The following is a 25,252-nucleotide window of genomic DNA, read 5'->3' on the forward strand; positions in this document are numbered from 1 at the left end:
TGATTTCCTCTGAGCAGTGTTTTGTAATTCTCATGGTAGAGATATTTTAGCTGTATTCTTGGATATAATGCGCATTTATCATTCCAACAATCCTAGGGCACACACACACATACACACAGGTACACACAGATACATGGAGGGATGCACACAGGCATACACACATACACAAACACATGCACACACATGCATACACACACACATGAGCACATACACATATACACACAGGCACACAGGTACACATACATGCAGGCACACACACAGTGCACACATATACATACACACACAGTCACACGCACACATTACAGCATCCATTTTTGGCTAATAATAAATGAGTCCATAACACCCAGCCTTCCCAGTTTCCACCCAGCTGGGGCTTTCAGATCATTCATGATTCTTTTTATCCTTCATTCCCAGGTAGTCTTTACAGCATTTATGCCACAGGCATTTACTGAGTGCCCCTGTGTGCCTGTCTTCTCAGCCCAGAAGTGACTAAGGTCAATGCACTGGTGTCTCACGAAGGGAGTTATGCAAGGGGGTGCCCTGCTCAGCATCCGAACTTGTATGGGAGGTGTGAGAGGGAGGAACACTGCAACCAGACCCAGGACATAACACAGTGAGAGCAGCCAGACACAGAGGCAGCAGCCCGAGAGCCTCTCCCACACATGACCCGCTGGTTTCACTCATGGTACAGTCCATTTCACCAAGCTGGCATTGCCTGTGGGCAAAGTCGGGACCATAGCAAGTGCTTGCTGTCCCTCAAATTTCAAACATAGAGTGAATTCATGATGCCATCTGAAAGACTGTGCTTGCAAGCTTCCCAGAAAACAACCCTTGCAGGACAAAGAAACGCACAGTGCATGCTGGACCTGCTGCTTCTCCCTGCAACACCTCAAGTGAAAACACAGGTCAGAGTGTTGAGGAGGTTTATTTCACTTCATACCTTTCTTACTGTATGAATTTTAAGCACACATGTATTAATTTTGCTTCTGTTAGCAAGTAAACAGAACAGCACATTCTGTTCTGTTCTCTTTAGCTCTGTAGTTAATCACAGGAATAAAAGGTGGACACAATGTAACCGAGAGTCAGAAGGAATGTGCCACACACTGAGTTCCAAATTAAGAGTCCTTTTTAAGTTAACCAGCGACTGACAGACATCTAACACTCAAAATTCTCTTGGCCCCGAGGAAGGGGCTTATCTTTTATACCTTGATGTAGGTAGGGGAGGGGGAGCCTAGCAGAAAAGCAGGCTAGAGGAAGGGGCTTTGGGCACAGGTGTCACCAAAAAGGGGGGTGGTCAGGCTCCTTCTACACAATGATCAAAGGGAAATTTTTTTTCTTACAATAGCAGGGGGCGGGCTGTGCCAAGTAGGATGTGGTTACAGTGGTTACAAGTGTTAGGAGCAGTACTCTTCAACACTTCTAAGTGCAGCGTGACCCAGTTATGCACTCAGAGGGGCTGTGGTAGGGAGGGGGAGGCCAGGTTGGAGTTTACAGCTAAGATGGAGTCAGTGATGCTAGCCCAGGGTAGGTTATTACATTCCCCACTTGTGTTTTTGGGGAGTCAAAGCATTGACTCCTCAGTTACAAGGGGCTTATAGTGGCTCCTGAGATACATGAGTTTGACAGAATTTCTGTGCTGTCTTATAAAAGTAAGGAGCCAGTTTAACAGGCAGAGTTCAAAGATTAAGCCTAACAGGAGAAGAGGTCCCACTAGCCCAGTTACTAAGGTGGTTTACCATGGGCTCCAGTTAAACATGCTTTGGAACCATGAGGCATTCTCGTTCTCATTGGCGTCTATTTAACTTGTCCTGGACCTTTTGGAGGATGTCTTTTATGACACCAGAGTTGTTAGTATAAAAACAACAGTTTTCTCCCAGTGCTGCACATAAACCTTGGGATAGGAATACTAGATCTAAGCACGACGTTTTTGGAGAGCAACTTCAGCTAGGGATTTTACCTGAGTACGTAACATATTTATGGCAGACTGGAGATTTTCCAAATCAGCATCTACTTGTTGAGACAGGGATGTTAGTCTAGTCCCGGACGAGGGCAGCAGTGCCGACAGCTGCTGACCCAGCTACGCTAAGGCCAGCCAGAAGGGGCCCAAGGGGTGGGACAGCCCTGGAATGCAGCTCAGGGAGTGTAATGAGAAGTTGTCCTTCTGGTCCGCTGTACACATAGACCTCAGGAAGCACATGAACTGACACGCACAGAAGAGGTTCAGGTTCAGTCCCACTGATGCAGTGGGGGAGGCCTGAGGAACAGGCCAGCCAGGTATTGTTAGGTGCCTGGTAGGAGACTGGCGGATTCAGGGAAGTAAGTGGAGACTGGTTACAAGTAGCCTGAAAAGGAGAATCACACAGTTTATACCTGTTGCTGATTAAGTAGGAGGTTTCCTGCAACATCCCCCAGTGTAAGGGAACAGGGGAGTGTTGGCAAGCAAGAGGCCTGATGTTGAAAGGGGCTCCAACTCCCGGTCCAATATAGTATGGGGATTCAGCCTTTGGACACAGTCAACAATCTCTGACCAGTTTAGTCTTTAATTCCCATGTCATACTGTAGTATCAATGAGGTAAGCTAAGGTAATGAACAGTTATGGTAAGAGGATTGCAAGTTAAAATAAGTAGCCAAGGTTACACCAGTCCAGAGGGCAGGAAAATTCATTAACTTGCTGGCAGCTAGTATGGGGTGTTTTTCTGGACAGAGGTAAAAGTTAAGTGACTGAAGTTTCTTTTCTGCTTTTGTCCCACATCCAACTTGGGCCGCTGTATGTCTAAAACCAGCGGCAAGGTCAGTGGCACCTGCTCCGATAGCACTAGCTGGGCGAGGGCCGGGTTCCAGGAACAGAGCACACAAATCACCCGCAAGAGAAACCTTGTTAGGGCACCGGCCCTCCAGGTGGTATTTGCATACACAGTCCTGTGGGGGAAGAGGACATAGCTGGAGGGAACAGGTAAAAGACATAAACAAGAAGGATGAGGGTATGCTCCCCGGATGAGTGGCTGGATGATGTCTTTAACCTGTTGGGGAGACTGCAGGTACTGTAACAAGTTAGCTTGGGCTATTTCTGCCAGATGGGTATTCTTTAGCTTAGACAAGATAGGGGGAGCCCTTCCATACATGGTTTTAAAAGGAGAGAACCCCACCTTGTAAGGGGTACATCTGACTCTAAGAAGAGCTAAAGGAAGGAGGTTTGTCCAACCCTCACCGGTCTCTAGGACAAACTTTGTAAGAGTACTTTTTAAGGTTTGATTCCTGCGTTCTACCTGCCAAGAGCTCTGAGGCCAATAGGCACAATGGAGTTTCCGTTGAATGTAATGCCTTACTGACTGACTGAGCTATGGACGAGGTGAAGGCTGGCCCAGTATTAGATCCTAGAGCAAACTGCAGCCCATGTGAAGGGATGATTTCATCGAGTAAGAATTTAACTACCATAGAGGCAGTTTCGTTTCTGGTGGCAAATGCCTCAGTCCATCCAGAAAAAGTGTCCACCATCATCACCAGGAGACACTTACATGCCGCCCAGTGTGGCTTTATTTCTGTGAAGTCCATTTCCCATCTGTCTCCTGGGGTACATCCTCGAAGGCGGCAGCCCAGTTCAGGTTTTGGGCCTTGTGTGGCATTTACCTGCGCACATTCCCTGCATCGGGAGGCTACAAGGTTAGTCAAGTCTTGAAGGTGGGGAATTTTAAACCAGCTTCTTGAAGGCTGGGCCAGCTTCATTCCCCCTAGATGAGTGGAAGAACGGAGACCACGACCCAGGCCTTTCCCAGGGTCTGGGGCAGAAAAATTCTTGAATCCGAGAGAACCCACCATCTGTCCCGATTTTTACTGGCCTGAAGATCCAATGCTTGCTTGTCTTCTGAAGAGTAGACTGGGCGATCAGGCAAATCGGGCTGTGGGAATATAGAGTGGGTAACAGATTTAAAGCGGTGACGGGAAGTTGGGCTGCCTCTCGGGCAGCGGAGTCTGCCCTTTGGTTCCCTCGGGCAATGGCTGTATTTTCCTTTCGATGTCCTTGCAGTGGATTACAGCCACCTGCAGGGGAGCCACGCGGCCTGGAGTAAGGCCAGGATTTCTTCCTTTTTTCTGATAGTTTTTCTAGCCGAAGTGAGAAGCCCACGCTCCTGGTAAATAGCTCCGTGAACGTGCACAGTTGCAAAGGCACACCTGCTGTCAGTGTAAATGTTGATGCGTTTCTTCTTACCCCGTCGGAGGGCATAAGTGAGAGCAATTAACTCAGCCTTTTGCGCCCAAGTTTGGGCCGGTAGGGCCTGGGCCCACACACTGTCCGTTTCCGTGGTGAAGGCCGCCCCAGCCTTTCGCACCTCCTGTTGGAGTAAGCTGCTGCCATCCGTGAATACGGTGGCATCGGCCTTCTCCAGGGGGCATCCTGGAGGTCCAGGCGGCCAGCCTCCGCAGTCTCCAACAGTTCCTGGCGATCATGGCCTGCTGCCGTCAGGTCTGGATCAGGTAGAAGAGTGGCTGGATTTAAACACTTTGTGGGGGAGAAAGTCAGGCGAGGCTGAGCCAAGAGCAGACTCTGGTACTGTAATGTGCCAGCACTTGACATTCGTTTTTCAGAGGCACTGCGCAGCAATGTCTCAATGGCATGAGGAGCCATGAGGGGTAAGTTTTGGCCCAGGCTTAGTTTATTAGCTCCTGGACCAGACTTGTGGTTGCTGTTACAGCTCACAGACAACTTGGAATGCTTGTGTCTAACTTTTTAGAGTGCGGCCACTAAGATTTTTGCCTGTCCTTTTGAAGCCTTGTCAGCTGCCTTTTTAGCAGCCAGAGCAGCCTGTTTTTGTTTCTCACGGTCTCGATTGTCAAAAACCTTCTGAGCTATTTCTAGGGGCTGGGTGATATTCATTCCAGCAAATCCCTCTAGCTTTGTAATTTTCTCTGAATATCAGGGGCTGCCTGGGCCACAAACGCCAAAATAATAACACGGCTATTTTTGGGAGCCGCTGGATCAGGTGGGGCGTAAATTTGATAGACCTCTTGGAGGCTTTCCAAAAATGCTCCAGGTGACTCACTGGGCCCCTGGACAACTTCAGTTGTCTTAGACAGAGTCATGGTTTTCAAGCAGCGTGTTTAATATCCGTGAGGAGATATGGGTGGAAACTGTCCAAAGCTCTACTCTCCTACAAGGTATTTTGGTCCCAGTCAGGCTGAGTAGAAGGAAAAATTTTCTCAGATGCCACTTGATATCAGTTAGGTAACATTAATAGTAATAACTCTAAATACAATCCACCCACAAATGACCAGTCTCTGAACCCTCAGCCATGAGCTTGTCATCTCACTTTCCTGCAAGAAAAGATCTCCGTGACCTGGAGAGAGGCAAGTTAGAGACAGTGAAATGGACACTCAGGTGAGCCTTTCCAAGCACCACTGTCTACCAGGTGCAGGGTTCCTGCCTGCTGACAGCCCTGCGAGGACAGCTGATCTAGGACCCTGCACAACCTCAGAGTCCACCTGCATCTTCAGAAGCATAATTGCCAAATCCTAGCACCAGCATGAAGTGTCCACCATTCAGCCTCACGGAATGGCTATGCTTCAGATCCGTCATCATCCTCAGCTAATCCGACTGTGTCTTTCCTCCTTTTCTTCTGTGACAGCCCAGTACAAGGCAAGGCTCCCGCGTTCTTCATTTCACCAACTTCAATATAGGAAGAGCTCATATAACAACTGCCAGTGATTCCGAATGAAGCTGGAATTGATCTATTGCCTCTTGTTCGCTTCCTTCCTCTCTGCAGGTACATCTTACAGGAACACAGGGAAATGGTTACTGATAGAGGAGTCTGAGTGTTCTTCTGGGCATTTTCCACTCTTGACTCTTTAAGTTGAAGTATGAAATATACCAAACTGTCTTTGATAAGGATATAAGACATACTTTACAAGATACAAAATTATCACTAGATTGGTCATTTCTAGACATTGATTCTACAAGAAGAACTTAGTTAAGTCTCATACTATCCATTTTTACCACAAATGCCATCACAAACAGCTTGTTGAGAATTCCTTGAACAAAGCTAGATGCCTGGTCCCAGGCACACATGTAATGAGATTCCTCAGAAACACCAACTTCTACCTTCAGCATAATGAAATTCTCCTGTATCAAGGCCTCATTTCATTTTGTATCTATCTCTGCCTTGATTCCTTGAATCTTGTTGGCACAAAAAAACCTTGCCTGAGATCTTGAATACATCTCTGTGTTCTTGCCTTTTTTCCGGCCGTTTCCTCTTTCTAGGACAGCCTGCTTGACTTGCACCTTGTTTCCAGCAGGTTTCTGATCTCTTACTTATCCTAAATGCACCCAATCCAGCCTCACATGTTTTATGAGTGTTTTTACAACCGCCTGGATAATGCTGGATACCCTTTCCTGTGTGCCCTTCGTATTTATTGCTTCTACTATGCCGGCCAAACAACGACATTAGCAAAAGTTCATTCTCAAGTGATAAGGAACTTCTGCTGGATAAAATCACTAGGTGGTGTATTGTTATCGTCATGCTGTGCTTCGCCCAACCTGTATTTGGCCAAACATTGATAAGATGAATTGCCTTGTTCGAGACGCTCACATGGGGAGGAACTGAGTGTGGCTTATGGCCAGCAGCCAGCGAGAAACTGAGGCCTTCACTTCAGTAGCCCAGAAGGAACTGGATTCTGCCAGGCACCCATGACTTTGGAAGCAGCTCATTCTCCACTGAGCCTTCAGGGAGACCCCAGTTTTGGATTATGCCTTCATTGCAGTCCACTGAGTTTCCAAACAGAGGCACTAGCTGAGCTCTGCCTGGCTACACAAAAATCACTACAACTTTCACAGCTGGAAGCCAACACAAGGGGAGACTACAAATGGCAATTATAATACAGCATGGCACCCAAGGAGACAGGACACGCACAATCCTGGAAGATGGGGTGGAAAGCGCGTCAGAAAAGGTTTTGCAATGGCCTCTGAGTGGACTATTCGAGAATTACATGAGCTGTATTTTGTTCAGTAATAAATATCCCATAGGCACTTGAAACAAGCAAATCTAAGCCCTCATGGAGCTCACTTTCCAGGAGGAAGAAACAGACAAGAAACTAATAAATACATAGAATGAAGGTCATGTCATGTGATGAAAAGTACCGTGAACAAGGAAAAAGCAGGGACAAGGATAGAGTACAAAAGAAGTTCAGGGACAAATAAAATTACAAATAGCATAAGCAGGGAATCCTCACTGAGGCAAGGACATTTGTGGAAAGACCTGAAGCAGCGGAGGAAGCCAGCCTTGCTGGCAGCTGGGGGAAGAGGCTTCAGGCAGAGGGATCTGAAGGGCACAGTCCCTGCAGTGAGGGCAGGCCAGGCATGTTCTGGAAACAGCAGGGTTAGGAGAGAGGTCAGAAAGGAAAGGAGGGCCATGTTTAGGCAGAGCCCTGTGGGCCACTGCAAGGATTCGGCTTTTACTCTGGGACGGATGAGGAGACACTGGATGATACTGAGCTGCTGGGTAGAGAGTATAATGTAGGTCGATGAGAGATGAAGACAGAAAACTAGTTAGGAGGCTATTTCAATTACCAAGACAAGGAATGGCATGACTTGGAACAAGATAGTTGTAGAACGGGTGATGAGAAACGGTCAGATTCTGGATATATTTTTAAGGTAGACATGGCAGGGCTTGATCACAGATTTTACATTGGGGAGGAGAGTGTTATTTAAAGAAAGCAAAAACGACCTGGCGAATGTTAGTATTTGTGACTGGAAGATGGAGTTTTTGTCTTATTGAGACTGGGGAAGTTGACATGGGGCAGGAAGGCAGGGAGATTAAGGGTGTCCTGCCTGGGACATCCAGAACCTGCGATGCCTGTTGGGCCCTGGAGTGGTGATGTTGAGTGGACATTTGATATTCCAGTCCGAGTTTCTGGGAAAAGAATCGAGCTGCAGTTATTAATGTGGGATTGTAAGCCTGTTGACAATATCTAAAACTGTGAGACTGTCTGGGGTTATCAGGAGAGTCTGATTTCCTAAGACAAAGAAGAATCTAAGGACGGTGGGATACTCCAATAATTAAAAGTGATGAAAATGAGGAGCAGTGAGTAAAGAAGTCAGACATGGGAAAGAAGGAGGAAGACAGAGAGTGTGATGTCATAGAAACCAACTTAAGAATGCCATTTTAGAATAACGGGCCAGGTGTGGTGGCTCACGCTTGTCATCCCACTAGTTTGGGAGGCCAGTGTGAGGGGTTATCTGAGGTCAGAAGTCTGAGACCAGCCTGGTCAACATGGTGAAACCCTGTCTCTACTAAAAATATAAAAATTAGTTGGGTGTGGTGGTGTGCACCTGTAATCCCAGCTACTCCGTTGGCTGAGGCCTGAGCATCATTTGAACCTGGAAGTGGAGGTTGCAGGGAGCTGAGATCGCACCACTGATCTCCAGCTCCAGCTCAGGTGATGAAGTGATGCGCTGTCTCCGAAGAAAAAAGAAAGAATGATAAAGGACCAATGGTGATAGATTGACAGATGCTGCTGATAGATTAAGCAAGTCAAGGACTGAGAACTGAGGGTTCATTGCTTATTTTAGCAATGTGGCAGTCACTGGTGACGTAATTCAGAACATTTTTAGCAGGACAATGATGACAAAAAGAAAAAGCCTCGGTGGCACAAGTTTAAGAGATGCTGGGAATTGGAGGCCATAAATATAAACAATTCTTTCAAAGAATTAAACTGGGAAGCTATAGGGAAATGGGGCAGGGACTGCAGAGTGTTTTTATCAATGTGAGGAATTTACGTGATGACAGAGTAGGTCAAGGAGATGAACGATTAGAGCTTGGGTTGCGATCTCTATGAGGATATTGAAAACATTGGGAAGGATGGCAGAGGTAGTCCTGTGCAATATGCTTCAAGCACAGGAAAAATCTCCAAGGAATCAGGGCAAGCAATCACGACATAGAAGGCGGGTGATTGCCACAGGAGAGGGAGTTTGAAAAATGGGTATTTCTAGGGAGCAGGAGGGGAGACAGGATAGATGAGGCAGAGAGGAGAAAGGAGGATGCCTGCCTTCCCTCCATGCTCCCTGGGAGGACAGTGGGAGAGGACCCATGCTTCCCCTTAGGAGCACTGCAGGGGAAACAGAATCCTCATGGAAACTAGAAGCTTGGATTAGAAAAGCAGGGGAGGGAACAGAAGCTGATAATATTAACAGCAAGTGAGGATTTTGAATTTTGAAATGAGGAGTTATGGGTTCTAGAAAGACCATCAGATAGGTTTTGGAATTAAGGGATATGTGAGAAACAGAAAACTGGAGGTAAGAGCTCTAGAGAATGAGAGCTCAGTGGGATGAGCATGGAGTTCTGGGCTCTTTCGATGACTGAAATAAAAGGGGTAAAGAGCCTAGGGAAATTACCCCTGGGGACATCACGCTGTCTTGTGTGGTGCTGAGGCTGTGAGCTTTGAAGTGGGCAGCTGAGGGCTTGGAGGCTTCTGAGAAACATTCAGACCTCTGGGACCCTCTCTTGAATTCTGACCATGGAGAAGAGGTAACTGAAGAGCCATGGACTCCCCGAGACAGTGAAACTCCCTCTATTAAAGTCAGAGTCATCTGGAGAATGGATAGCATGGAGGACTTAGTCATCTCTTTCAATAAAGTGTAACGTTTCTTCTAAGCGTAACAGACATCATCATGCAAAGTAGGTTTAGGGCGAAAGCCATGTCGCCTCTATTTCTCTCTTGCAACTTGGAGATATCAGAATGAAAACTGACAGAAAGAAGCCCGAAGTCAGGAGCTCACGCTCTGTCTTCTTCCACACGGATGCGAGGGCTCCTGATGAATGATCAAATGCTAGAAGTGGGTGAACGGTACCACATTATTCTAATGCCTGGGACAGATGCCAAGCTGGGCGGTGATGCTGTGCAGAAACGCCTCGGGGAGAGACAAGGGAGAGAAAGAGGAGCATTTCTGCCTTTGATTCCACACCTGGGAAGGAAGCAGAGTCAGGATTAGTGAGCGATACTCAGGATTATTCTTAGTTGGACGCCTTTACGTAAGTTCTGAGAAACTACCTGCTGGTGCCAAGGCTGAAAGATGTGCTGAGATCAATGGCCTCCCCTTGAATAAAGGATTTTATCATTAATCACAAAACACGTTGCTTGTGTACACTGAGTGTTTCCCAGAGAGTCTCATGATCTGGTGGTTACTGTGGAGGAACATTTTCACTCATTTGAAGGAAAGCTTTCCATCAATGCAAGCATCGTGACAATGTTGATTGATGGCCATTGAACCCAGCTGTCCCTCAGAGTGAGTGTGTTCACTGGAGGAGGTGACACCATCCTCATCAAATTAATGAAAGTAAACGTCTAGGTTTTTGGCAAACGCATAAGCTCTGAAAGAAAGTATAACTAAGCTTTAACCAGCTTGCCCTGTCGCCCACTTCCATGTACCTGCTTACTCTTTGGAGTCATGTAGCCCATATCACAAGGTCCTAACTTCGTAGGTGACGTCTGAAACAGTAGGAAATTCTCACGTTTTCCACCTGAGTTATTTTCTGCGCCCTGCATTCTAACAGTTCACAGGTGCCATCTAATCGACAACCCCTCTGAGGAACTGCCTCAGCCTCGCAATGCAGTGACCGTAGCCTCGGGCTTTCACACCACACACCCTGGCCAGCCAGCACCCCGCCCTGCTCCTCAGCCCCTGCCTGCCAAAATTCCCTTGAGAACCCCAGTCTAAAGCTCCTCGGGGCAATGAATACGAAGTTGCCTCCTGCCTTCTATAATTGGCATTCAATGATTAAACCCCTTCTCTGCTGCAACAGCCACTGCTTCTGTGTGTTTATCGGCTACCGCACAATGAGCACAAACATGGGGGTCCTACGCAGAGGCTCCTCCTGTGGGGGGTCTATGAGAAAGCTCCCACAACCCCCAGGGGAAAGTGGAGCACGCGTGACGTCTTCCTCAACCTCCCTCCAGAGGATCACACTCCATTCCCAACGGCAGGCTCGCAGAAGTCTTACACGCAAAAAACTAGTAGACAAGTAAATAGACTTGCAGAAGGGTAGGTTTCCCTCCTAAATTCTCAACATGTTCACACTCACTCATGCACATTCTCACGTACAGTTTCCCAGTTACCCTCCCTAATCAGATGCTCTTACTAAACTCCCGTGTCCAGTTGTGTGCGGCTGGGGATGCAGGGAAGGGAGGAGGGAAAGACAGGAGACATGGCCCTGATGGCCCTCAGTCACGGGGAGACCAATCTTAGGCCGTGCCGCATTCCTCCATGGCCATTGTCAAGGCCATGTTTGCTACTTCCAAGGCTAGAGTTTAGTACTTTCCTTCACCTTTTCCGGCTCGCATGGGAAATTCAGATACCCATGTAGGCGCCGACGGCACTTTCTTCCCTCTCACTTCTGAAGTTGTGACAATTTGAGTGAATAAAACAAACTGACAACAGAAAGATTAATATAAAAAGGCATGCAAATGTATATACATGTACACCGATATACATGTATATTCGCAGGAAAAGACAGATTCCTGCGAATAATAGACTCCAGGACAGGCCGGATGACGGAAGCTTTCATCACATCCTGAGGCTACAGAGGGAACAGGGGTTTGGGGTCTCTGGGGAAGGTGGAGAGTTAGCATGGGAGAGGCGCGCATGGCGAGCCAAGGCTGTCCCCGCACAGATGTGAGCCTCTCCGGGGCTCCCCGAGCTGCCCTCAGGAAGAAAGACGGTGACCTGTGGGGAATTTTCTCTGTCAGATCTTTAAAGTTTCAGGACCTTAGTCTGTTTTATCCTGGGAGTTAATCTTATCTTTATCCAATAAGGCAGATAGGCGGAGGGGCGGGAGTGGGGGCGCTCAGAGAAAGGCTTTTAGCCTCTGTCACTTCGCTGACGTACATTTCCTCAGCATCTGCAAATCTCTGCCAGAGAAGAAATAAAGCTTTCTATTTGTGTGCCGGCAGCCTGAACAGCCATATAAAATCGGGTTGTGGATTGTGGCGCCTCTGAATAGCCGTATAAAAATATGCCCAAAAAGTACATTTTAAGCGGCACATTTTGCTTTCCTTCACCCTGTATGACAAGTCGTAAGAACAATAGGGCACCGTGAGGTCCTCAGCTTGTGGCCGCCCCCCTCTTGCCCCCTGGGAAGACAGATACCAGCCTCAGACAAACTGGCCAAAAGCTTCAACCAAAGGGCTTCTTTGTAAATGAGTAGCTCTATTGTGTGGGCCTCTTTCCAACCACCTGGCACTAAAGTAAAAGATGGATCCAGACTGGCGGCTGGCAGTCTAGAGCGCCATCCAGGGCACCTAGTCACTGTGAGTCAGCACTATTTTCCAGAGGAGGAGGCTGGAGATAACACTATCAAAACACTTTCAGATGATCACGCCTGGTGAGCGTGAGTGCCTCAGTGAGGGGTGGGGCAGGGCAGACATGCCTGACACATGAAAGAAATGGGCCTGCCCTGCCCTTCACTGCTAACCAGCCATCAGAAGCTCCTCTTCTCTTATTTAATCATGAAGCAAACACTCACTTGCTTCAATACAAAACATTTTCAACTTACTATACTCTCCCATGAAGCAAAGGTATATGCTTTAAACCATGCATGCTCTTAATATTTCTGGACCCCTCCTATACCTATAAATACATTTAAATGATTTTTCCATTTACTCCAAAATGGAATTCCTATGTTATTTAGACGACAGGTTGAGGAAAATACTGAACTGGAGAGAAAAACAACTCACAAACGCTGTACTCTGTACAAAGTCCTGTACTCTTCCAGTGACCTGCTTCGCATTTAAAAGTTCGGTTAGTTTTGATGCCAATCAAAACACCCTGCTATGTAACTATGGTGCACGTTCAGTAAAATCCAACCTTTTTGTCCACACAGACAATAAAAATGAACTTTAATGTTTTTCCCTTTGTCTTCAAAAATGCACCCAAAGAAAAAACACTGCATTTTCCAAACAGGACAAAGTGATTTGGTGCCAATCTCTGAAGAATGAAGAGTAGAGTGTTCAGCTGGTTTGAGATTCAAGAAAAACGGAGTAATGTAGAACTCAAGTTTCCCACTAGAAAACCACTGTGGCAAGTAACAGAAGGAAGGAAAAACCAGCAGTCTTGGCATGGCCCATCATTTTCTATGCCTTCTCTGTTTATTGATTTTTCAACCCTGGATGCCAGGAAGGTATAAAATCCCACATCTGGCCAGCCGTGGTGGTGTGAGGTGGGTGGATCACAAGGTCAGGAGTTCGAGACTAGCCTGGCCAATATGGTGAAACCCCATCTCTACTAAAAAAATACAAAAAACTCTCTGGGCTCGGTGGTGCTTGCCTGTAGTCCCAGCTACTCAGGAAGCTGAGGCAGGAGAATCTCTTGAACCCAATAGGCGAAGGTTGCAGTGAGCTGAGGTCACATCACTGCACTCCAGCCTGGATGACACAGCAAGATTCCTTATTTTAAAAAAAAAACAAAATAGCCGGGCGCGGTGGCTCACGCCTGTAATCCCAGCACTTTGGGAGGCCGAGGCGGGTGGATCACAAGGTCAAGAGATCGAGACCATCCTGGTCAACATGGTGAAACCCCGTCTCTACTAAAAATACAAAACATTAGCTGGGCATGGTGGTGCGTGCCTGTAATCCCAGCGACTCAGGAGGCTGAGGCAGGAGAATTGCCTGAACCCAGGAGGCGGAGGTTGCGGTGAGCCGAGATCGCGCCATTGCACTCCAGCCTGGGTAACATGAGTGAAACTCCGTCTCAAAAAAAAAAAAAAAAAAAAAACAAATCCCATGTCCAAGCATCAACACAGACCCTCTTTTCTCAATGACAGAGAAATACCTAGGACTTGTGGAGATACAAGGAAGCCTTTGGCCAAGTGATTATTAGTATTTGGTTCTTATCACTCAGCCCAATACATTTTAGGTGGGGAGAAGGGAGGTGGAAAAATGGGGAATATTAACCTCATGACTAGACTTCCACTCATGTTCCTTAGTAGAAAAAGGATATTCTGTTGAACCAGCAAAATGGCTAGAGGTTTCTACAAACATCTGAGTTCATCCAAAAATTTTGATGAGTTTTAATAATCTGAGTGAGGTGCTAAAAGAGGGACCCTGATGGTATGTGAGACTCCCAAACAAAAAGAGATTTTAGTTTTATGAAAAGCAAACTCTATGACTTCACGAATTAGATTTTTTATTAAGGTTACAATATGGCCAGGTAATCCTGGGCATGACTGTCTAAAACAGGAAAGTGAAACCAGAGCAAGGCAGCCCTCCTTTGGCTGGGCGATGCATGGCAGGCCAGGAACTTTACCCCACATGGTGCTCTCTACAGGGCAGGGGCGAATCAGCTCAGTTGTATCATATGCCTTAGAGACTGTGAACATGAAACGTGGAAAAAGACCGTTAAAAAAAAAGCGATTACAGGCAGAACACAGGAAAAAAAGACAGATGGCCAGGTGTGATAGTGGCTTCATGCCAGTAATTCCAGCGCTTTGGGAGGCTGAGGCAGGAGGGTCTCCAGCTCAGACCAGCCTGGGCAACACCGCGAGACCTTGTGTCTGCTAAAAGGAAAAAATTTTTTAAATTGTTAAAATCAGTTAGGTGTAGTGGCGCCTGTCTGTAGTCTCAGCTAACTGGGAGCTGAAGCAGAAGGACTGCTTGGACCCGGGAGGTCGAGGGTGCAGGGCGCAGTGATCACACCATTGCACTCCAACCTGGGTGACAAAGCAAGGCCTCACCTTAAATAAAGAAAAAGGAAGCCAATGAATGGTAGACAACACAGCAGTGTAAACCACAAATGAGAGAAAACAGAAATATTTCACCATCAATAACAACAACAACAAAAAAGAAAAATGTAGCATAAAGCATGAACAAGAAGAAAACTGAACCATGGAAATGACAAAATTTTCTAAAGTAGTGTCATAGTCCATTTTTTGCGAATCTAACAGAATATTTGCGACTGGGTAATTTACACAGAAGAGAGACTAGTTTTTTATAATTCCTCGGGCTAGAAACCCACAATCAAGAAGTTCACATTGAAACTGCCTTTGTAAAAATTAAAACTGAGAAAATTATCACAGTGCTGGAGATCTGACCTATCAACTCCACCTTGCTTCTAACCAAGTTGTCCTTGTTCATTCCTGGGTGTAGGCTGAACTAACTTTGGGAGGAACTTGTTTATAGTTTAGCTTTGAAAGAAAGATGACAACAGCCCTTTCCCAAAAGAAATTCCCTTCCTGCCTGGGAACTAGACTGTCTTTTCTGGACTAACAAATTAGCTGCGAGATTAAAAAATGCCATTCAGAAGTCAGGCAGCTGGAGGCTGCAAGATTCTGAACCTCCCCAGATTGCTCTTGGGATAACATCGCTATTTTAAAACCTAAGATTACTGTTCGAGATATTTTGGAGACCCTGCACTCCACTTATCAGCTGGGCTGGCAACACCCAAACTGATGAAAATGACTAATTTGGTCTTGTGGTCCCCACGGAGAAACTGATCCAGTGCAAGAGGACAGCTTCTACTGCCTGTGATTTCATCTTCATCCCAATCAATCAGCACTCCCCACTTTTTTACCCCTGTTGATTAAGTCATCCTTAAAGACACCAATCTTGAACTTTCAGGGAGACTGATTTGAGTAATAATAAAGCTCCAGTCTCCTGTACAGCCAGCCCTGGGTGAACTGAACTCTTTTTTAATTGCACATCCCTGTCTTGATAAATAGGCCCTGTCTAGGCAGTGGACAAGGAGAACCCGTTGGGTGATTACAACATCTGGTGGTGATTGAGGGCATTCTTGTTCTTTCACCCCATGGTGGAAGGCAGCAGAGAAAGAGAGCACATGAGACACACACACACACACACACACACACACACACCGAGCAAACGCAATACTGATTTGTTAAAACGAAGAATCCGGTTCCCTGATGACTAACTCACCCTTGCCTATGAAGATAACCTATCAATTTCCATTGCTGGGGTGAAATTCAACGGAACAGTTTTAGGGTAAGGATCTTGAGGATGACAAGGAATTTCCTGTAGGCAAATTGTGAGGGAGGTATTAGCCTTTTTTAAAATCTTCGTGGCTATCTTACTTAGGAATAAAATGAGAGACAGCTTTGTCACAGCTTCCAGCTAGACTTTTCTCTTTGGCGTTGTGATTTTGAGGTCCAGAGTTGTGTTCGCCCTTCACACCCTCATGACCTCATCACCACTTAAAGGCCCCACTTGTCAACACTACTGCGTTGGAGATTAAGTTTCCAGCACACGCACTTTGGGGGACACATCAAACCATAGCAACAACTGTGAATTGAGAACCATTATTACAACATATTGCTTAAGTCTGTTTGTGCTTGTTTGTTTGCAACAGTAAAAACAGGCTATAATAGAAGATAAAGTCGGTTATTGGAAGGGTCCTGGGTGACTCCAAGAAGAAAGGAAGGTGGGACAACCGGGCTTAGGAGGCTCAGACACCAGGGAAGCTCAGACATCTCAGCCCCAGAAACCTGTGACTTCTCCTTCTCTCTAGAGCCCAGCAATAATACGTTCCAGCCCCGACACCCACACTCTGCAATCTTCCTTTCAGACCGTAAATTCTAGTGAGAGAAACTCTGAGGTTCAGGCAGCCACCGTGGAGTCCTAATTAGGAAAAAGGAGGAACGTTGTCGAGGGCAGGAAAAATCAAAGAGATAATGAGTTCGCCTTTCTTCATGGTCCAGGACATACAAATAAAATGAAAAAGTGGATAAGCCATAGGTCTGTCCTTCTTTACGACCCAGGACATATAACCCTCCCGCGCGGGTAACCTGCAGAATTCACAAACTTCCTGCTTATCATCAAATGCCTCAATTTATCAAACACCTCAGGGGAAGGAAGAATGCAAGTTAAGTCTCCTGCTGCCTTTGCGTTATCAATCAGCCCAAGTTCCATTCTATGAAATTTCCATCAAGTCTGTTTTCTTTCAATATGCTCCTCTCCTGCTTATGCTGCCCATTTCTTTCTTGCAATATATTTTTCTACTTTCTCTAATAAATCTGCCTTTCTTTACCTACAACTGTCTTGGTAAATCCTTTCATCCCCCTGCCACTGGCCCAAATTGTCCTGACTCACCGACAACATCCACCTCTAGATTAATCTCTTATGGTCCAAGAGGGTGTTAAAGAAAAAAATCATTCATGACACTTCCTCAAGCATAGTGAGAAAGAATTTACTGAAGAGGAGCCATGACATGAAGTGTAGGGAACCATTTCAGTGAGGTCTTTCTGTGGGATAGAAGATTAAGCTGTTAGGAGCCAAGAGAAAAATTCCCCTTTTCCCTCTGAAGTTTCACTAAACATTCAACTGAAAAAAGTCAGATAAAGAGAAAAGGCAAAAAAATGTACTAACATGTCCTTGGCTAACCACAGAGTGATTATTTCCACCCCCCATGGGGCACAGAAATTTGTATACTATCCATGGTAACAGAAAAAAAAATAGTAGCAGGGGCACTTAAACCTTGGCAAAACTGGTTAGAGTGGCAACACAAGTTATGGGATGGAGGGAACAACAAGCCTGCCTAGCAAAGGAGGTCTTGTTATGCAGAAGAAATCTCACAGGAAGCAGTCCTCAGAGAGAACAGCTGGGAAACGTTTTGCCGAATTTGGGATATAATTGTCAAGTCTGTTCTCCTTTGTACTGGTGAATAATGTTAAAAATGAAATCTGCTGCCAATCTACAAAACTCCTGTCTACAAATGTAGCTAAGAAAGAAAATAATTTTCTTATTCAAAAGGCATTAAACCATGCTGCAACGTGCAGCACAGATAATAGAATGAGATTAAAAGACAGAAATGAATCTGACTTTGTTAAAAAGCCAAGGTATACAGCCCTTACACACATCTTCTTATGATAAATGATAACTGGGTCTCACATAAGAAGGCCTAACAACACTGCTTTTTGATAACATTCTCTCAGGGCTTCAACCTAAATTCACCTGGTAATTGGGGTAGCCATCTGTGCTAGTCAATCACGTTTATCCCAAGGAAAAATAACATTTCTCTGTGACAGGCAGGCAGCTGTAGCTTGGAGCAGGGATAGAAATTTTCCTTCCTAATGTTTAAATTTCCAAAGAGTTGGCTCTCTTACTCTTAATACAACACTCACAAGTTACAATTCTGGGAAGAGGCTTAGTTGGCTTTTAAAAATATTATCATGAATGTCAAAAGGACTGAGGAAGTATTTACAAATACAATTTTTTCTCAAGGAAATAATCTAAGAAAATGGCAGAGAAGAACAGGTCTCTATTCTTGTCGGCAATAGGAAAAAACTCATTTTAACCATTGTCCCTTACAGATGTCTTGACACTTGAACATCAAGCAGATATGATTTCCAAACAGAAGACTTTAAGAAACATAATTGCAGTTATGTGATCTCCTTTATGAAGCGGATATTGACCTGATATTTTAATGATCAAATATAAGTGCTTATTTTCACTTACACCAGAGTTTGCTAAAAAATTTATCACATTTTTAAACCTCTAATACTTAGATTACTGCTCGGTAGTAATAGAACCCAGAGATAAGTGACATATTAGTCAGCCTTCGCTCTCACCTGTCTGTAGCTGTTAACCATGAAAGCCGCCCCCTCCAAAATTCTGCTATTGCTAAGGTCAAAGATAAACAGAGTTGGACTCTGATTAAAATGGTGAGGATGGATCTTATTAGTCATGCAGTGTTGTAATAGGGAAGAGGTCCAGTGTGGACTGAACTGAACTTTGATTCACACAAAGTGACTCAGCATTTTAAAAGGAGAATGGGTGAGAGGGAAAGGCTCAGCAGGGACTGACTGGAATCAGCAAAGTGGAAAATCACAAAAAGCAGGAAAGGGCTGGTTGGCCAGTGTGATTAGTCCCTCTGGGTTTGCTAGCTGGAGCTAATGGAGGTTGAGCCCCTGCCCTGACATGAGGATACAAAGAACGGTGGCCAGTTTTGGGATCTTGAAACTATTCGACCATCTTTCAGTTAGAACTGTTTTGTCAGTGTTCAGGGAAATGGGAGGAGGTTCTCTATCTTCAGGCATCCATGCTGCTGAATAACCAGCAGGCTAAAGGGAATAAGCTAATGGTGCAGCTTGGAAAAAGTTTGTCCTGACTTCCATGGAGAGAAAGAAAAGGAGCTAGAGTCAGCAATTATTAAATGTGCTTAACCCAGTAGAAGATGGTCACACATCACTCAGTCAAGAGGAGGAGGAACCACCACGAAGAGGCTGCAAATAGTCTCTCCCTCCTAAACTAGGCAAGGCATTAATTTCAGCTGGAGAGCTACCAAGCTGGGGCAGGGCAATTTACCCTCTGACAATATCCCGTGGGAATTAATCAGCAAGGGCCTTCAGTTGGTTATCATTGTTCAAAAGAAAGAGTTCCCCTAAAGAAAGAGGTCCTAGAAGGCCTCCAGCAGGTATTGGTTCAATTCTTTTGACATGGCTTAATAAAACGTTATCAGTCTTTGTATAACACACCCATCCTGCCAGTAAAGAAGCCTCACTTGCACAAGTACAGGTTCATGCAAGATCTGAGGGTGACCAATGACATTGTGCAAGACATCCACCCACTATGACCAATCCATACACTTGTGTTTACTTCCCTGCCCAGGGACCACAAATGGTCTGCAGTGTTAGATTTAAAAGACACTTTCTTTGCATACCAGTAGGTGCAGAAAATCGATTATTGTTCTCTTTTGAGTTGACAGCTTGCACGACTTCAATATTGTTCGACAGTGCTTCCTCAAGGGTTTAAAAAAATTGGGGGAAGCAGTGGCTTGGGATCTAAGAGACTTGCAGTTGGGAAATGGAATACAGCTATTTCCATTAGTAGTAATGATCTGCTAATCCTCAGCCCCTCGCAGCAAGAGTGCCAAGACAACACTCTTGACAGACTCTAAACCATTTGGCAGCCTGTGGGTACAAAGTCGTGAGCAAAAAGGCATACATATGCAAAGAAACTGTAGAATACTTAAGATTTCTATTACAGATGGGAACCATAGCCCTGGCAGAGGAGAGGTGAAATGCAATTGTCTCTGCCGCCGTGCCCACAGCCAGAAAGTAGCTGAGGGTCTCCCTGAGAATGGCAGGGTTCTACAGAATTTGGATTCTCGATTAGGCACTGACAGTAAAGCTGCTATAGGAATTGTTAAAAGAAGCCAACCACAACCCTTTTGAATGAGAAGTGAAACACCAGACGCATTTGAACAACTAAAGCATAAGTTAACATCTGCCCCAGCTTTGGGACTGCCAAATAAACCCTTCCAGCTTAATGTGCGTGACAGACTGGGTGAGCACTTGCGGCCTTAATGCAAAAACCAGGAGAAATATTGCAACCAGTGGTTTATTTTTCAAAACAGCTTGATTCAGTGATAAGGGACTGGCCTCCTTGTCCTCAGGGCGGTACCTGCCATCTGCCTGTTGCTCAAGGAAGCTAAGAGGCTGACTTCAGTTCAGCCCATCATGATTTATGTGCCTTACCAAGTCCTGGGGAGCGGAAGGATGGCTACTTGCTGATGGTGGGCAGATTAAGCCAGTATCAGGCTGTCCTGCTCAATTACCTCAAAGTAAACTACAGGCCACTGGGGCCTTAAACCCTGCCACTTCGTTGACATCTACTGGGCAACCGAAGGAACTAGTACACAACCGGCTAGCGGTCATAGGTTGAGAGTCTTCCAATCACCCCGATCTGAAGGACACAGCCCTCCAGGGTGCAGACTGGATGATCGTTGTCGACAGAAGCAGCCTGGTTGCCAACAGAAGGAGGAATGCTGCCCAGGCTATAGTGACTCTCTCAGAGGTAACAGCTGCAAGAACTCTCCCATCAGGGACTTCTGTGCAAATGGTTGAGTAAATTGCCCTTACCAGAGCCTTGCAACTGTCCCAAGGTAAAAGCACCAACATCTAAACTGATTCCAAATATTCCCTTATGATAGTACATGCATATGGAGCTATTTGGAAAGAAAGGGGACTGTTAAAGGCAGATAATACTGCAGTTAAATACACAAAGCCATGTTGGAGCTATTGGAGGTGGAGACGACCCCAAGGGAAATAGCTGTTATGCATTGTCCAGGCCACCAGCACAGTGATTCCAAACCAGCTAGAGGGAACGCTTTCACTGACTGCACAGCCAGGCACCCAGCCAGCAGCAGTGCTGGGTTCCAGGCAGCTTTAAGTCCCCAAGTAGATCTGCCACCTTTCAAATCCGGTATAGTCTTGAGGGTAAAAAGGCTGCCAAGGACAGAAGATTTATTCAAGATAAAAAAAAAAAGGTTGAAAAGTAAATGATGACAGCCTGGTTTCGGTGCCAATGCACCTTGTTCACCCACTGCCACAATATACTCATGAAAGCGTGCATTTTGAATGAGAGGCCCCATTAACTTTAATGCAAAAATATGTCAAAGGAAAGGACCTGAAGTCTCACTTGGAAAGTATAACACAACACTGCCACCTTTGTGCTGAAAACAAGCTCAATAGCCATAGCAGAGGACAGCCTGGACGACAGGAGAGAAATTTTGCTTTGGGAAAACAAACTTTCTGCATTGACGGGGATATGTCTCAGATATTTGGGGCTCATAATACCTAAAGAAATTAAAAGTAAAAACTAAAACAGATATTTTTGAAGCAACGTTATTATCCACAATAACCTTATTCATAATAACCTTATTCACAATAATCGAAAGGTGAAAACAATGCAAGTGAGAAACAGCGAATGAAAGTGTATACACACATAGTGTGTGCACACAATGGAACATTATTTAGCTTTAAAAAGGAAGGGAGTTCAGATACATGCAATAATATGGTTGAACCTTGAGGACATTTTGCTAACCTAATTAAGCCAGATACAAAAGGACAAGTACTGTATGATTCCAACTATATGAGGTGCCTGGAATAATTAAATGCAGAGACAGGAGGTAGAATGGCAGTTGCCAGAGGATGAAATAAGGGGGACATGGGGACTTGTTTAATGAGTAGAGTTTTAGGTTGGGATAATTAAAATTGTGTTAGATGTATACTGCTGGTGATGCTCGCTCAATAAGGTAAATGGACTTAATGCCAGCAATCTGTATGTTTTAAAATGGTTAAATGACGAATTGTATGTTGTGTATATTTTTTTCCACATTAAAGAAAAGGTTTAGTGACAAATGACAAAGCCAAGCTACATTAAAGATCTACACCCATTTCCTTCTTCCCCAGGCCCTGAGAAGTACAGAGACACAGTTTTAACCAAGTCCATCAGGGTGTCCAGTTTCAATCACAAGCTGCTGGTATGATCCTCAACAAGCCAGGATTCAAGTGCAAGCCCACCTGCAACCAGGTGAGCCCTTAGCCCACCGGGGCCTTCTCTGACTTCCTGCTCTTCACACGCTTCCTGCTTAATTATGTTTCCATGTTTCGGGGTTGATGTCATCTGTGTAGATGAGAGTTCCTTTCACATAATACAATAGGAAAAATAGGGATAGGGTTAGGTTTAACCTGCTTTTCAGGACTCCTCTCTGTTGAGAACTTTCCTTTTGCTTAATAAATTCTACTCCACTCATTCTCTGATGTCAGCACCCCTAAATCTAGATTTCATCTCAGACATAAAGAAATAAAAACCTGTCTCTTAAAGCTGGTATCATTTATAGCCTACCATACGTCCCCTTCTAGATATAGTCCCTCTATTTGCTGAGTTTACAGTTTCTTTCAGGATTTGTGGACATCGTTTTTCATCGTACTCACAGAGAACTCCAGCATTCCTGTTTACATTCTCAACAACGAAAAGTTTCTACTCAAACCTAGATTATACCTCAGGGAACTGCTTACATGTTATAATGAATACAGACAAGGAAGTACTTGTAACTACTTTGTCTGTGAACCTTTAACACATTTTTTCCCCATTTATTTTATTGCATTTTAGGTTTGGGGGTACATGTGAAGCACATGCAAGATTGTTGCATAGGTACACACGTGGCAGTGTGATTTGCTGCCTTCCTCCGCATCACCTGCATCTGGCATCTCTCCCCTTGCTATCTCTCCCTCTCCCCAGCTCCCCACCCCCCACCGTCCCTCCCCTATTCCCCCCCAACTGACTCCAGTGTTTAGTGCTCCCCTCCCTGTGTCTATGTGTTCTCATTGTTCAACACCCGCCTGTGAGTGAGAACATGTGGTGTTTGATCTTCACACCATGGAATATTATGCAGCCATCAAAAACGATGAGTTTGTGTCCTTTGTAGGGACATGGATGAACCTGGAAACCATCATCCTTTAACACATTTTATACTAATAAAGCCTCTTCCTGTCTGTTTTGCACTACACAGGAAATTCTCATTTCACATACAAATCTGGGTTTCCTTGCAGGACTTGTGACAGGGGCATGGCTTGCCTGTTCAAACTCCTTCAGGGAAGGGAGCATGCAGATGGGCCGGTGCGCAGGCTGGGGTGAGCACTTTGGGCTCTAGCTCCATGGTAGTGTCTCGGGGTGATTGCCTGCAACCCCAGTGTTACAAAGATCTTACAGCGTTTTCATCTGCAGACAGACTGAACGTTAATCAGCTCCAAGGACCCTCTGCCTTATCTCAAAGGCAGAAGGCTAGTGTGACAGCTTTCTATATGCCAAGCTTTTATTTTCTTTTTTATAATTTCCGTAGTACTATTATGTTGTGAATTTCTTATTTTTTTAGATTTTCTGTTGTTTGTAGTTTATATTTTTCACTAGCAATTTTAGCATATTTAAGACAGCTGTTTAAATGCTTCCCGACTAATTTTAATGCCTGTGATTCTTTAGAAATCATTTCTAGTAATTTATTTTCTTTCTCATGGTGGACTGTGACGTCCTGTTTCTTTGTATGCCTTGTTATTTTATTTAATTGGGCATTTGAAAAAATAAACATCTTTTTTACCGTATACAGATTTGTTCTGTGTCATGACAGTCATCGACTAACATGTGTGGCATGTTCTCAGTCGAGGCATCAGCCCTACATAAAACCTTAAGGCCTCCTCGGTTTGTTTCTGAACATGCACCTTTGTGGACTGCACGTGCCCTTTTACTTTTCCTGAAATAAACAATGGCTTTTGAATCGCTTGCTGTTACAAAGTTCCGCATCCCAGTTCCTCCTCAATGGCTTAGATGGACTACCGCATGCCTCTTCCCCTAATGTCTTCCCTATAACATCTGTATGTGGATAGTCACCCTGAATCTCTACTGAGCTGCTCCATAAACACACAAATCAATTTATCACAGCCAATTTTAGATATTTTCTGATGCTTCCATGAGTCATCTGGGAATCTTATAATCCACCATCTTGTTGAAATTGCTCTCTCTGAAAAATTTCAATGTCTTTATAATATTACATTCATGTCAATGTATAACAATTTACCTATTATTCAATTTCTGTTTGTTTCTTGACAAAGCAAAGAGAAGCAATCAGGGAACTGCAATTGTGACTACTCCGAGACACTCAATCATGAATCATGCAAATTACAATCATGTTCTAACCTGCTGTTCAAGGGAGAATAAAATAGAAATTATCGCATATGAGGCTTATTCACCTGTTTACATATAATCAGTTACCAGTTTTTCTTTATGAAGAATGTTTAACAATATTATAAAGTATGTATAATAGTTACCGGGTTTTTGGCTTGTTACTTTTTGGTAGTCTCTCCTAAAACTGGCTGGAAAAGGCAAATAAGGCACTGTTTGCATATTACAAATGATATCCAAAGTCCAAAAGCTGTTAATAAGTCATTCTCCAATAAAGTTTTATCATTTTCCTTTTTTATTTACACCCATATCAGGAGTGCAACTTTACCAGGACTGCACCTGCATCAGGAAGGCATATTTCTCTTACAAGGCTAAGAAGAAAGAAACAGAAATTTGCTGATGAAAAAAGTAATGCATTTTTAAAATTTTAACTTTAAGTTTTGTTTTGTTTTTTCCCATTTATTTTATTGCATTTTAGGTTTTGGGGTACATGTGAAGAACATGCAAGATTGTTGCATATGTACACACGTGGTAGTGTGATTTGCTGCCTTCCTCCCCATCACCTACATCTGGCATCTCTCCCCTTGCTATCTCTCCCCAGCTGCCCACCCTCCACCGTCCCTCCCCTATTTCCCCCCAACTGACCCCAGTGTGTAGTGCTCCCCTCCCTGTGTCCATGTGTTCTCATGGTTCAACACCCGCCTATGAGTGAGAACATGCGGTGTTTGATCTTCTGCTCTTCTGTCAGTTTGCTGAGAATGATGGTTTCCAGGTTCATCCATGTCTCTACAAAGGACACAAA

General features: G+C 44.9%; 1 long non-coding RNA gene across 1 annotated transcript; it reads left to right on the forward strand.

The window, feature by feature from the left end:
* Positions 1-629: 629 nt before the first annotated feature.
* LOC119467452 lies at positions 630-24,530 on the forward strand. Its single transcript, XR_005195993.1, has 3 exons — positions 630-905; positions 22,185-22,305; positions 24,381-24,530. It is a non-coding gene; the product is annotated as an uncharacterized LOC119467452 (long non-coding RNA).
* Positions 24,531-25,252: the final 722 nt, after the last annotated feature.

This window comes from Cebus imitator, unplaced genomic scaffold, assembly GCF_001604975.1.
Source record: "Cebus imitator isolate Cc_AM_T3 unplaced genomic scaffold, Cebus_imitator-1.0 Scaffold291, whole genome shotgun sequence".
Classification (NCBI taxonomy): domain Eukaryota; kingdom Metazoa; phylum Chordata; class Mammalia; order Primates; family Cebidae; genus Cebus; species Cebus imitator.